General features: G+C 39.9%; 1 protein-coding gene across 19 annotated transcripts in view; it reads right to left on the bottom strand.

Moving 5' to 3' along the window:
* The window catches only part of LOC138844174 (uncharacterized), a 411,900-nt gene that overhangs the window by 387,932 nt on the left and 17,843 nt on the right, over positions 1–6,125 (bottom strand). For 15 of the 19 annotated variants that reach the window (XM_070051340.1, XM_070051345.1, XM_070051341.1 and 12 more), the window contains 2 exons: positions 1,403–1,559; positions 85–230 (listed from right to left, as the gene is read on the bottom strand). The gene's annotated coding sequence lies outside the window, so the exon portion shown is untranslated. Of the gene's footprint in view, positions 1–84; positions 231–1,402; positions 1,560–4,892; positions 5,816–6,125 lie in introns of those variants that run through there. The other 4 variants (XM_070051313.1, XM_070051339.1, XR_011379722.1 and 1 more) reach the window with 3 other exon arrangements.

Raw genomic sequence — 6,125 nt, 5'->3', positions numbered from 1 at the left:
AGCTCTCTGCTGTGGCCCGGGAAGGCAGTGAAGGATGGCCCAAGTGCTTGGGCCCTGCACCCCATGCAAGACCAGGAGAAGTACCTGGCTGCTGCCTTCGGATCAGTGTGGTGCGCCGGCCACAGCGGTGTGCCAGCCACAGCGCGCCAGCTGCGGTGGCCATTGGAGGGTGAACCAACGGCAAAAGGAAGACCTTTCTCTCTGTCTGTCTTTCTCACTGTCCACTCTGCCTGTCAAAAAAAAAAAAAAAAGATATTATTTCACATCTCTGGATCTTAATTTCTTCATATTAAAAATATTCTTACCTAATTAGCGGTTTTGAGGAAAAAAACAAATAAATGCATACAAAGGGGATTCAAACAGCTTCATGGAAATTTTGCATTATCTTTTAATCACATTTTTTAACTTTTTAATTTTTATTTTCTTAATTTATAAAAAGGGAACAAATTTCATGTTATTCATATAATGATACCTCCCTCCACAAACTGTTTGGCATAGCCTCATATAACACACTTAAAGCAGTGCCTAGCAGTTAGTAAGCACCCAAAACTTATGAAGCTATACTTGGAAGGATATTCTAAGGTACCCTTTTTGGGAATCCCAAGTGGTCAATATTATCCTACAGCAGCAATTTGGGAACCAGTCTTTTAAACAGCTAATAGTACAAAAATCAGTACCATTATTATACGCCAATAGAGAATTATCTTAAAAAGAAAATAATGCATTTGCTTTTTCAAAACAATACATTTTCCAGTAACTACCCCCCCCAAAAAAAAAAAACTAGGAGTAGATTAACCAAAGAGATGAAAGATCTCTACAATCAAAACTATAAATTATGAAACATAAATATAAATGGAAAGACATCTTATGTTCATGGATTGGGTAATAAATTGAAAATGTGTTACCTCAAAAAAATGGAGAGCGATAAGAAAGGATGATGGGAGGAAAAAGAGGAAGGAAGGGAAGGAGGAAGGAAATATTATTATGTTCTTAAAACTATATACTACACTGAATCTGTTAAAAATTAATTAAAAATAAAAACTTTTAAAAATATATTGTTAAAATGTTTACAATATGTATCCAAAGCAATTTATAGATTCAATGCAATCCTTGTCAAAATACCAAGGACAGTTTTTACATAGCTAAGTAAAAACATTATTAAAATCTGTATGGAACAACAAAACACCCAAAAAGCCAAGCCAATTTTGAGCAAAAAGAACAAAGCAGAAAGCATTATACAACCTGACTTTAAAAGACTACAGGGACCAGCGTTGTGGTACAGCAGGGTAAGCCTCCATACACAACACCTGCATCCCATATGACCAGCAGTTCAAGTCCTAGACGCTCTGTTTCCAAGCCAGCTCCCTGCTAAAGCACCTGGGAACGGTCTAAGCACTCTTACCCCTGCCACCCGCATGGGAGACCCCGATGGAGTTCCAGGCTCCTGACTTTGGCATGGCCTAGCCCTGGCTACTGTGGCCATTTGGAGAATGAACCAGTGGATGGAATATTGCTTTCTCACTCTTTCACGCTATCTCCCTCTCCTTCTGTAACTCTGCCTGTGAAAAAAATAAATAAATCTTTAAAATATATATACACACACATATATACATCTACACATATACATAATCATACACATATAATATACATATAAAACTGCAGCAATTAAAGCAGCATGGTATTGTCATAAAATTAGATACATAAACCAATGGAATACAATACAGACCTTAAAAGTAAACCCTTACATTTACAAACAACTGATTTTTGACAAAGGGGCTAAGAAAATACATTAGAGAAAAGACATTCTTTTCAATAAAAGATACTGATACTGGAAAAATTGTATATTTTCTGAAGAATTAAGTTCAATCCCTCTCTGTCTCCCGGTCGGGGCACCGGATTCTGTCCCGGTTGCCCCTCTTCCAGGCCAGCTCTCTGCTGTGGCCAGGAAGTACAGTGGAGGATGGCCCAAGTCCTTGGGCCCTGCACCCCATGGGAGACCAGGAGAAGTACCTGGCTCCTGCCATCGGATCAGCGCAGTGCGCAGGCCGCAGCGCGCCGGCTGCAGCGGCCTTTGGAGGGTGAACCAACGGCAAAAAGGAGGACCTTTCTCTCTGTCTCTCTCTCTCACTGTCCACTCTGCCTTTAAAAAAAAAAAGTCAACCCAAAATCAATTAAAGACATAAATATAGGACCTGAAACTTTGAAACTACTAGAAGAAAGCATAGAGGAAGTCTTCAGGACATTAGAAAGGCAAGAAATTTCTGCATCAGACCCCAAAAGCATACAAAACAAGAGTGAAAACAGACAAATGGAACAGCATCAAATAAAAGAGCTTCTGTGCAGCAAAGAAAACAACCTGCAGAGTGAAGAGATCACCCACAGGATGGGGGAAAATACCTGCAATTATACATCTGACAAAGGGTTAATAACAAATATATAAGGAATTCAGACAACTCAAGTAGCAAAGAAACAAATGTCCAATTCAAAATGGACAGCAAATCCAGACACTGCTCAAAGGAAGACACAAAAGGTCAACAGATCATGAACACTCACATTACTCATAAACTGGAACTGCAAATCAAAAGTACAATGAGGTGCCACAACACATGTTGATAAGGATGCTGAGAAAAGAGAACCCTGGTATACTATAGGTAAGAATATAAATTTCAAAGCCATAGTGGAAAACGGTATAAAATTTCCTCAAGAAACCAAAAACAGAACTACCATTTGATCCAGCAAACTCATAACTGGGTATATATCATAGTGAAATGAAATCTACCAAAAAGACATCAGTACATTCATGTTTATTGTGCCACCATTCACAATAGCCAAGAAATGGAAACAACCTAAGTTCCATTGCTGATAAACAGATAAAGAAAACTTGGTTCATATACAAAATGGAATACTATTCAGCCATAAAAATGATAAAATCTTGTCAATCACAACAACATGGATGGGACAAGAGGTCATTATGTTGAGTGAAATAAGTCAGGCATAGAAAGACAAGTATTACATCATCTCATGCATGTAGAGTATAAAAGAAAAAGGTAATTGCATAGATGTTAAAAGCATTTATGGTACTTATCAGAGGCTTGAGAGGGAAGAGAGATGGAGAAAGGTTGATTAATGAGTGCCATTATAATTAGATAGGAAAAGGGAGTTCTAGATTTCTATTGCACAGTAAGGTGATTACAGATCATATTAATTTACTATAACTTCCTCCGTTAAAAAAAAACTAGAAGAAAGGATTTTTTTTGTGTTTTCATCATAAAGAAATGTTAAATGTTTGAAGACAGGGGCCAATATCATGGCAAAGCAGATTAAGCCACCGTCTGTGATGCTACCATGCCATACAGGTGCCAGTATGAGTCCCAGCTGTTTCACAGAGAATCCAGTTCCCTGTTAATGTGCCTGGGAAAGCAGCAGAAGACAGCCCAAACAGGTGGGTCCCTGCCACCCTGGCTTCTTGCTTCGGCCTGGTCCAGCCCCTGATATTTCAGCCATTTGAGGAGTGAACCAGTAGGTAGAAGCTCTCTCTCTCTCTCTCTCTCTATCCTTCCTTCCCTCCCTCCCTCCCTCCATTCCTTCCTCTCTCTTTCTAACTCTGCCTTTCAGATAGTTTTTTTTTAAAAAGTGTAATGAGATTATAAAACGTACAGATGCATCAAAATGTCTCATGGGACACCAAAAATACGTACAGTTTTCATAAATTTTTAGAGATCATAGAAAGTGTTCTGCACAAAAAGGCTTCCAGGATAAATGTGAGAAATAATACACACTATAGAAATCTCTTGGAAATCTGCAACATACATCAGCCTATCAATGGCACCAAAAACACGCCAACTTGGTTTAACCTGGTATGTCTGGAAACATTTTCTTGTAAGAGTTTCCAATCTTGTTTCTCAAAATATTTACTTGCTCACCATTTATACCCACTTTGATTTCCAAAAAAAAATTTTTGAAGTAAATGTTAACTGGATCAAAGAAAGTCATTTCTCTGGGGTCATGAAACTATAACACTTTTACCCTTTCCTTTTTACTGGATTGCCTTTCCTTTTCCAAATACAGCACAAAACTTCTAAGGCCAGCACTGGCATCCCCTTATTGATCCTGGATGAAGGTCTTAAAGTCCACATACTCTGCCTAAATGGCCACCTCTTTTCCATTACTATCAAGCGAACAGTCCCCCTCCCTTTCTGAAAGCCCTGGGCCATTTGATTCCTCTCCGGGTCAAACTATTCCAACCACTGCTCTATGAGTTTTAAGGGATGCAAAGATAGTAAAAAACACACAGCCTCTGACCTCATGGTCTTATCACATATTGGAGGATGTGAACCTACAATCATGCAAGAACCACAGAGATTCAGAACTAGCAAACTCAGTGACAATGATCTGGTGGTCTCTCTCAATTTTTGGAGTGACTGGCAGATTCCATTTTCAAGGGGACAGGACAAGGCTACAATAACCTCTGTCAGAGATAAGTAATAAATAGGCTTATTAGACCTTCAAGCACCAATGACAAGATTCAACCTCTGCCATTCACAGCCTAACTTGAGAAATGTGGATGGTTTGTATTCCTGAGAGTCTCTCAAATTTGCTCCTAAACTGACTTTACCTCTAAAACTCCTTGACTGGTTACATGGTCTGGAACTCAACTGTATAATACCAAACCAGGAATTTTGGATATCAAGGGTCAGTTCAGATTGAATGTGGGGGTGCTGCAAGTTGACTGGAGCACTCTCAACTTAGGCCAGCCTATGAGATCTCTAGGATTCAATGTGTGATTTGGGGGACAGATGTGAATTTATGAGAATAAAGGAAAATTCATTCATAAGCTAAAAGTGCAGAGCAAATATGACCCCTGAACTTGATCACACTCAGCAAAAACTGACCTTCAGTGTAGAAAAAAATGGCTGTGAAGTTTTCCATCACCAGAGAGCTGGAGGACAGAGTGGAAGCAATCCAAGGACAATAATATGAAGGACTCAGTCACTTCATTTAGAACAATGAGAAAGTGATCATTTGACTTGTACTGTGTGACTTGAGTAACAGTATCAGTTGCACTATTTAGTTCTCCCAAGTGGGTATCACTCTCTTCCCTGTAAAGATGGAGAAACCATGGTACAGAAGCAGAGGTAAAATGATTTTGCCAACAACCTCGAGTTCTTCAGTGGCAGAACCAATACCCAAACACAAACCCTTTTCTAAATTCCACACTCTTTCCCCTTTCCTGCCAACTGGTATCTCTGCTCCCCTCTGATGGTAGCAAACTCTAAACAAAAATTAGAGGGGGAAAGACAGAAAAGGTTTCCCTTGCTCCCTACACCACTGCAAAAAAAAAAAAAGTGATGTTCCAGTGTCAACAAAGAGAAGAAAGCCCTTGGGGACTCAAGGCTCATGCAGCCCCCAAGAACTGCCTCACTATTGAGACATCCCTTGTCACCAAGGTACAATCCTATTTCAAAATCATGTGGGACTGATACAGCTAGACAGTGGAATCTTATTCATTACTGAAAAGAAATGAGCCTTAAAAACATCTTATTAAATGAAAGAAGCTAGCCTAAAGATGCTACATACTGTGCGATTCCAAATACATGATGGAAAGATCAGTGATTATCAAGGATTAGGGCCAAGGAATCTATGGCAGACTACAGATGATTTTTAGAGTTGTGAAACTACTCTGTCTGATACTATCATGGGGGCACATGTCATTTTACATTTGTCAAAATTCACTGGAAGAACAGTGTCAAGACTTCAGGTAATAATGATGTGTCAGTGTAGGCTCATGGCTAAAACAAACGGCCCAACTCTGGAGGTGATACTTAATAATGAGAGAGGCTATGCACAGGTGAAGTACAGGACACAGAGAAATCTCTCTACCTTTTTTCAATACTGTTCTTATATAAACTGCTCTGAAGGGACCGGCATTATGGTGGTAGCAGGTTAAGATCACTGCCTGTGATTGTCCAGTATCCTATATGGGTGCTGGTCCCCAGCTGCTCCATTTCCAATCCAGCTCCCTGTCAGTGTGCCCAGGAAGAAAGCAGAGGATGGCTCAATTTAATGGGTCCCTGCACCCATGTGGGAGATCTGGAGGAAGCTCCTGGCTTTGGCCTGGCCCAACA

This window comes from Oryctolagus cuniculus, chromosome 1, assembly GCF_964237555.1.
Source record: "Oryctolagus cuniculus chromosome 1, mOryCun1.1, whole genome shotgun sequence".
In the NCBI taxonomy this organism is placed as follows: Eukaryota; Metazoa; Chordata; class Mammalia; order Lagomorpha; family Leporidae; genus Oryctolagus; species Oryctolagus cuniculus.
This window is presented reverse-complemented; position numbering and strand designations above follow the sequence as displayed.